The following is an 8,574-nucleotide window of genomic DNA, read 5'->3' as shown; positions in this document are numbered from 1 at the left end:
GTGCTGAAGCACCTACATCACCCCTAGTTCCAGCACCTATGGGTGTTAGAATCTAGGGCCAGATAATTGACTTTGGGGAGGGCTGGTCCTTGGGCACAGACTTGTTGCTACAGGGGTGGCAGCAGCAGGCAGGAGAAGCTGATTTCAGAAGCATGCTTGTTCCCCTCTTCAAAATGATCAAACTCTCAGCAACATTGAACAGAGGTGGGAAAAGCTACTTTGGGAGGGACGGTTTCTCTTGTTTTGGAGAGTGGTGTTGCGTGTTCTCTCTCCCAGAAGGGAAGAGCTACCGCGTGCTCAGAGTAGAGGTTTCCTGTCCCGTCCCCCCATCACCCTTGTTGTTTTGTCTGCCCCTCAGAGCTGATTTTTCCAGGATCCATTTTCAATAAGCAGCAAGAGGCATTTTACATGATATGAGTAAATTCCTATTTAAAAATTAGAAAGGGCAGGGATGCCTGGATACAAAGCTAAACCCCCAGGGCAATCCAAACCAGCCAGGGCCGAGAAAACAAGCCCTTAAGCCACGACAGCCAGGGCTGTGTCTGCACTAGGATTTTCAGCTGTGTTTTCAGCTGGCTCCCTCTCAGCCCCTCTGGAACGGGTGATCAACTGGTTGTCCCGATGGTGTGTGTAGGGTGAGCGGAGTTCAACATCCCCCCCCCTTTTAACAGCACAACCTCATTCTAACACTGGCACCATGAGTGAGTTCAACACCAGCCCACCGGAGAATAAGGGGGACACGTGTTGTCAAGCACAGCGGGGGATTGAAGCACAGACACAAGTATTCTACTTTATTTCAACAGCTAGCAGCAGGACAGCAAGCTGTCAGGGTTGGGGGGTTAACCCCTAGTGGGACTTACTCTGCACTTGGGATAATTGCTTTTGTCAACAACTTAAGCATTGCTTGGTTCAATCTAGACTGGTCAGCCCAAGACCGATCCCTATAGACATAGGAAGGTGGGCAACGCCAGCCTGCAGCAGCCCCACAGTCCATCTAGCTCAGCATCCTCCTGCTGACAGCGACCATCACTAGCTGCTTCTCAGAGTGACAGATCTTTGGGGGGGGGGGGAGGAGGGGGGCGTTAAAACATCCTCCCCCATGCCTTGTGAGTTAGAACTGGCAGAGTCAGACTAACATCCTCCCCTCTGATGGAGGAGTTGGCGCCCGTGCAGCAGGGGGAAGGGACGTGGACAGTAAAATGGCAGATCCCCTAGGTCTGCTCTGCTGCATGTGAGAAGGACCATGGGGTTTAGTACAAAGGGAAGGGAGTGGGCCCGGCTGGAATTTTGAGATGGGCTCAGCACCCTCAACTGGGCCAGGTTTTAGCACATAGGGTGCTGTGCTTTTTTGCATATTTGCACATAAGTATCACTGTAGCAACCTCTGGGTGCTGAGCCCTTCTGGAAAATCTGGTCTGTATGGTGGGTGCTTGAGCACTTGGAAATCAGGTCCTGAGTGCTGCTGAAAGGCTGCCCCTAGGTCCTTTTCTTTATTACTGTGATTGAGCTGGAATTTTGGCCTTGTGCAGTGGCCCTTTGAGTTAGGTTATTTAAAAAGGTGTCCCACACGGGGGGAAACATTACAGCTGGGTGCCCCTATTTTACATTTTTCTGCTGAATGAAGAAGACCTAGAAGCTTTGTTAGAAAATCTCCTGCATTTTACATTAGCAGTTCAGATCTTATCTACCCTGAAACTCTATACAGAAATGGAAAGCTATTGATTAAGGTCAAACAACTGTGCAGGGGGGAGGCAGATTGTTTAAAACTCTTTGTTTGCTTACTTTTGTTAATATTAACATTAAGCCAAACACCTAATAAACACTTGGAAGAAAAAAGTCTTTGTGAAAATGTCAACAGCACTCTTTTAATTAAGGTTTAAGAAATCTCCCAGTATTAATGCGAGACCTCCAGCAAGTCCTCCAGGAAAAACAAGGGGGCACCAGATTTTTGATATTCCTGATATTTTTAAGGTAAAACAAAATAGAAAATAATACTTTAAAAAACCCCACCCATCAACAAAAATCCACTCAATCATTCTTATTCCTCATAAAGAGGCAAAAATAGGCAATATCCCATTTTTAAGAAATTACCTTGCTATTCTATTGTATATAGGTTCTTATACCACCCTTAGCACCATAGTATCTGAGCACCTTCCAGAAGCGCATTAAGCATTTGTAGGTCATCTTTTCATGGCTGGCTGCAAGTAACTAATTTTGTATGCTAAAGAAATATGTATTAATCTTGTTTGGACCATGTAGATTCTGGTTCATGTGGGCAGTGTTGTTCCTCTTAATGATGACGGTTAATATTATTATTATATAAGTGGATGTCTACAGAATGTGGTTCTCTATAAAACAGCCTCTGAAGGAGTGGGCACAATATTTGGAAGCGGATGTGTGTGAGTGTGTACGTGCTTGTTTCTATGTAAGGGTATGTGTACACTACAGAGACAACACCGACATAGCTATGTCGCCAAAGCTATGCCGGCATAACCCTGTAGTGTGGATGCAGCCGACCCTGATGAAAGCAGCTTTTCCATGTAGGAACACCTGGTGCCTGAACAATGGTAGCTACATTGGTGGAAACGTTCTTCCATCGACATAGCTGTGGCTACACTGGGAGTTAGGTCATCAGAGTTATGCTGGTCAGGGGTGTGGTTTTTAAAGACCTCACGGAAGCAGCTATGTATTGACCTTGCTTTTAAGTGCATGAGTTGTTTATGTATGTGAGTTACTTCTCTGTGTGGGGGCGGGGGTTGGGCTGGACTGGGTTGTATAGGAACAGATGTCGCCTCCAACTGTCTTGCAGTGGAGAGGTAAGCGTTCCTAGTACAGACAGGGCCTCAGATGGCAATGCTTACAAATTAACCTCTTCATGGCTGTCTTCCCTACCTGCTAGGCAGGTCTAATCATTTCAAGGGGGGTCTCCAATGAATACAACAGCAGGAGTAAATGTGGGTCAAATGAGGGAGCAGCAAAGAGATTCAAATTCCTAAATATGCACTTAATCTGACGAACTACTCACCCTGTGTTATGAGCTAATAACAGCTGATTGAAGACCCATGTGTTGTGGTTGATAAATGCCCAAGGGGGTCCAGAGCTCACTCTTGTATGTACCAAAGCTGTGTCCCAGTGCTCGCTGATACCACATGCCGTTCATTTAATAATCAGGGAAAGGTGACGGGTTTAAAATCTTTTAAGGATCACGCTGCCAGTATAAACATCAGGGCAACACCGTTGGCTCAGATGGAGTCACACGGCACTTTAAAGGCATTGGGTGCTAGCAGCTGCTGTCTGCAACCTGGCCTGGTTTATAGCCCGGGCACAAGAGGGGCCCAGTAGCATAAGCTGTAAAGCAACTCCCATCTAGGTCAGCTGCTGCCTTAACGTCAGAAGAAGAAGTTGGCTGTTTAATATTTAATTGCAATGTTTAATCATTAAAGAGCCTTGTTCCTCTTCTGACAATTAAGTCGGTATCGAAGGGGAAGAAGGCATGGCACATTCTCTCACCTTCCCTGCTGCAGGCATGGCACAAACAATATAATTCCTCAGCAAGAAGGCCTGTCTGTGCAGACACAGTTTATAGCTCACTTCTGCTGATTAGGCCTTGTGCTGTCATGGGGCCTTTCCTGATACTGGGCTGAGAAATGGGAGCTCAGGGGCCAGAGTCACTCTTGGGGTAAGTGGAAATCAAAAGGACTGCACCTATTAAAGCCTCTGAATTAATCTGATTAGTTAATAGGCTGTCCCAGGCAGGGACAGGTTGCAGACACACCTGTATGGCAGCCTTTCAGCCATGTAGGTTAGCAGCCCTCTGTGGCTGGCTGGCCGGCTGCTGTCTCAGGAGAGTGCTGCCTCATCAGGTGTGTGGCCAGTTCCCAGCTCCAGGCTGACTACAGAAGGGAACCGGTCCTTATAATCAATACACAAGAACAGTTACTAATGATTCACTAATTGTACATTGCACTTACATCGTTCTTTCCATTTCCACCGGGCCGTACAAACAGCTGGGCCGGCCTGATCCTTGGTGCAGTCCCACTGAAGTAAGCGCAGTTGCACCAAGGATGAATTTGGCCTATTGACTAATCAGATCAATTAAATAATCAAGTCCTTGCCAGGTAACAGAAAAGCCCAACCCCATGGATTTACCAAACACATTGTAAACCTCTTACCTTGTCTGGGAATCAATCAATACCCACTGTGATGTTAGGGGATGGTGTGTAGTAAAGGCAGCCTCTTGGGGCATGTTCCTGAGACCAGGAGCTAATGTTCTGAGCGTGCTAGCTCACCTCTGGGCATGTGCTCTACTAGCTTCCAGCCTGTGTGACCTGACCTTCATCTTTGCAGGGGAAGGCCAAGAAACCGCACAGCTTCTGCGAGCCTCCCTGCCGGACGTCTACCTGCCTCCTGGGCCCTGAGGAAGTGGAGCCTACTCGCCTGGTGCCGATTGCTGAATTGCTAGCAGAGTTTCTCAGGCAGCGTACATCTCTCTGGGCTGACTTTATGCCCATGCCCCGGCCAGAGACCCCCTCCACAGCACTGGGGAAGACTAAGGGTAATGAACTTGGCCGGTACATATCTCAAAAGTCAAGTGACTCTCCGGGCCTAGCTGTGGGGACCCAAGCTGTAGGGTGGGTGGGAGGGAGGGAGTGGAGGGGGGAATGAGGCTGGGAGTTGCCTCGCACTTCAGTATCGGGGCTAGAAAACAGGTGATGACGGGAACTGGGCCATGATGTGAGTTGCTTTTAGGGCCCTGCATTAACCTCAGCAACTCAACTGCCCCCCAGCCCGCTGACCCAAGCCCATTGACGTCAGTGGGAGCCCCCTAACTTCTCCAAAGCTCAGCGGTTCTAGGCAGTCACTTGACTGGCTTTAAGCCCAGCCCTGCAGTTTTTCTGTGGCCTGACATAATGTAGACCAGAGGGAGAGTTGTAATATTGCTAGACAATGAGTCTGGACAGTAACATCACAGCTGTATTGGGTGACTCTGCAAGCAGGGCTGTGCTGTACAGTACGTGGGCTGTAGCTTTATAATGCCTCCAGCCCGGGATGGACGGCAGACAAGGCCTGTCAGTCAGGTCCTACGGCTCTCCGAGGCCATGACCTTAAATGGTAGGAGCATCGGCCTTGAGTGTGCCTCAGCTCTCTCTGAGCTGGAAGCCTGTGGCCCTGAACCCCAGGGTGTGCCCACATTATGGAGACTATCCTGGCATAGGTCTGCCAGCACAACCCTGTAGTGTAGACGCGGCCTACGCTGACAGAAGGGGTTTCCATCAGGATAAGAACATGATCGTCCCGAATGATGATGCATGCTTCTGTTGACCTAGCTGTGTCTACTCGGGGTTATGCTGGCATCACTACACAGGTCAGGGGTGTAGCTTTTCACGCTCCTGTACTGATATCATTTTCAAGAGTAGACCAAGACTAAGGGTTTGTCTACACTGGCACTTCATCGCAAAGCTTTTGTCGTTCAGGGGTGTTAAAAAAAACACACACACACAGACCCTGAACGACAAAAGTTTTATGGACGAAAAGCGCCGGTGTGAACAGCCCTCCTGCCGACAAAGCTGCTGCCAGTCGTGAGGGGTGGAAGTTTTTTGTCTGCAGGAGATCTCTCTCCTGCCGACAAACAGCAGCTACACTGTGCGGCTTTTAACGGCACGGCTGTAGCGGCACAGCCGTGTCGCTAAAAGCTGCGTAGTGTAGCCATAGCCTTAGTATTAAGGCCCTTGGGAAACCTGCCCTGGGGTCAGACTGGCAATGCCTCTCCTCCTCTTCATTGGGAAGGAGGAAGAGAGCTCTCTTGATTGGATTTCTGGGGGCAGCTGACACAGACCCAGAGGCCTGGTCTACACTACAGAGTTAGGTCAACACAAGGCAGCTTACATCACCCTAACTCTGCAAGCGTCTACACTATAATGATGCGCCTGCCGATGTAAGTTGCCCACTACACCGACCTAATAACTTCACCTCCATGAGAGGCGTAGCGTTAAGGTCGATGTTAGGGCGCTGCAGTGTTCCTCTACACACTGCATTGCTTACATCGCCTGTTGGCTGCCAGCCCTACGCAGGGCTCACAGCTAGAACCCCGCTGCTTGGGAGAGCCCCCGCCACAGCTGGAGCCCCCAGCCCTGGGGCTGTCAGCCCCTGGCAGTGGGGCTCCAGCTGTCAGTGCCCCACACAGTTAAGTCAGTGGATGCGCTCTGCTGAGGACACACACCGCACTGTGTGGACGTGAACCACCACTGTAATTGCTGCAGTGGGTGTACGTCAACTTACCTTAAGTTAACTGATTTTTGTAGTGTAGACATGCCCTGAGTCATGGGGCAGGGTTCTTTTAGTCCCATTAATTCTCCCTTATGCACAACTTTCCTGCTTCCTTTATCCCACTCGCTGGCAGGAGACTATTTTCTCAGAGTCCTGAGTTCCCGTTAGTTCCTAAAGAGCCAAAACTCCCCCCTTGCCCATGGTTTTAGGAACCCTCTGGCTTTCTGCTCTTTTACCCCAATCCTATATTGTGCTCATTTCCTTCCTCAGCTTTGGGAGAGGCTCATCCTGCCTCCCCAGCCTTTGCTCATCTGGAGTCACAGTTTCAGGCATCTGTGCCTCATTTGCACCTACAAGGTGAGCACGAAAATGGTGTGTGTGCGTGTGCAAAAGGAGCACGCCTTTACAAGGGATTTGGCATGGCCTAGTGGTTACAGCAGGAGAACTGGAGTCAAAGGGAAAAAATCAGAAGAGCATAAATGTATGTTTTCAGATAGAAGGGGAAAAAATCACAATTAAAAATATGGAATGTAAAGGCTTTAGACTGGATTAATTTCCTAAAGTTGGATGCAGTGGCAGTGCCTTTGTGTTTATCCCTTTTGGATTAGTCATACTTATAGCATTTAAGGCCAGAATTATGATTGCACCTACAGGCCTCTACTCTAGAGCAGGGTCCCCTTGTGCTGTACACACGGAGTGTCAGCCCCTGCCTCAAAGCGCTTACAATCTAAATAGACCAGAGAGTCAATGGGGGAGAGGGCACAGGAGTAGAATCACCATTTTCCAGTTTGTTACATGTTTACACCCTTACACCTTGCGATTAGCACGGGCTGAAATTTTTCTCTCCAAAACATTTTTTGACAGAAAGTGGCTTTTTGACAAAAGAGAATTTTTTGTGAAAAAATAGATGTTTTTATCAACAATATTGGGGTTTTCATTGGGAGGGGGGGAGAACCAGAAAATTTTGATTTGAAAATGAAACATTTTGGTTTTTTGATTGCTGAAAACCTGAAAATGTTTGGTTTACAGTTTTGTGATAAAAACCAGAATTGTTCTGAATAAAAATTTAGACAAAAATTATGTTTGTCAAAAATTTTCATGGGAAAAAATAATCATTTCCTGATCGGCTCTAATTGCTGTAGATTTTTAGCTAAGAACTTCAGGATTTGATCTCATGGGAATAAGAAAGGTTCAAGCAATATGATACTGCCTTTCGCTTCTTACGTGATAAGCAGCAAAATAGTTAACAGTGTTGACATTTTAAAATATCATTGTATCTGAGCTATCCCCCTTTGAAATGAAGGGGGCTGAGAGCTATTGTGTCAGCCACTCTTCAAACTCAAGAAGAGGTTGCTGTATCAGTTATACTTGGGTCACTTATGGAAGGTTTTCTTGGTAATCATGACTGACACAGATTTTTTTTTCTAATGAAAGCTGAAACTCTGGAGGAAAAAAAATCATCATTCTGTCCTTGCCCCCCACCCCAGTTAGACCTTTACACCCTCTGGGGGGGAATGTCTCCTACTTTGTCTCATAAGGTGTTATTCTACTCCCATTGAGTTTATGGGCATAGTATCACACACCCTTGATCTTTGATGTCCCCAGTACTCACTTAGCATTTTACCTTAAAAACAATGCAAAGCACATTATTTTAGGATGACATTCTCTGTCACCTGAGAGTAGTGGATTTTATTGGCAATGAGAGTGGAATCAAAGGGAAGATGCTTATTTTTAATGAAATGGGAGAAGATGGTAGCCCCTTGATAATGGGTATTTCCCCCCTCCGCTTCTGCTTTGTTTCTGTTACATCAGAAGATTATTAACTCCTTCACTTCTGGCAGCAGTTTCTCTCTCTCTGTGGGTGTGCACGTGTGTGAATTTACTTCAGGTGAAAAGTGCCAGATTGATAGCCCTAGAAATTGAAATCTTTCCTTTTTGCAGAACTTAGGTAACAGCAAAGGTAATAACCGTGTGTGTGAACTGTCCCTCCAATGCACCTCCAACCTGAGCTGGAAGCATTGCTCTACTACAATGTATAGTTTTTAGTTGATGTGTGACCCAACAGCATTAGCAATTGTGGTGCAGCCATATCCCCTAGGGTAGGTTAGTTCCCATGGCCCCTGCAGCACTTAACCTCTCCCAGGGTGCTAGCTGCAAACGTGTCTGTTTTTGTGATGTGGGCACTTGCCACTGAGGCCCAGCAAACTCATTTCATACATGCCACCAAACAGCCATCTGCAAATAGCAGCTCTGTCTCCTACACAGTTGACCTAGTAACCTATATGGTCCATCTGCAGCTTTAAGAGA

Source organism: Emys orbicularis, chromosome 12 (genome assembly GCF_028017835.1).
Source record: "Emys orbicularis isolate rEmyOrb1 chromosome 12, rEmyOrb1.hap1, whole genome shotgun sequence".
NCBI classification, from domain to species: Eukaryota; Metazoa; Chordata; order Testudines; family Emydidae; genus Emys; species Emys orbicularis.
Note: the sequence above shows the minus strand (reverse complement) of the source record.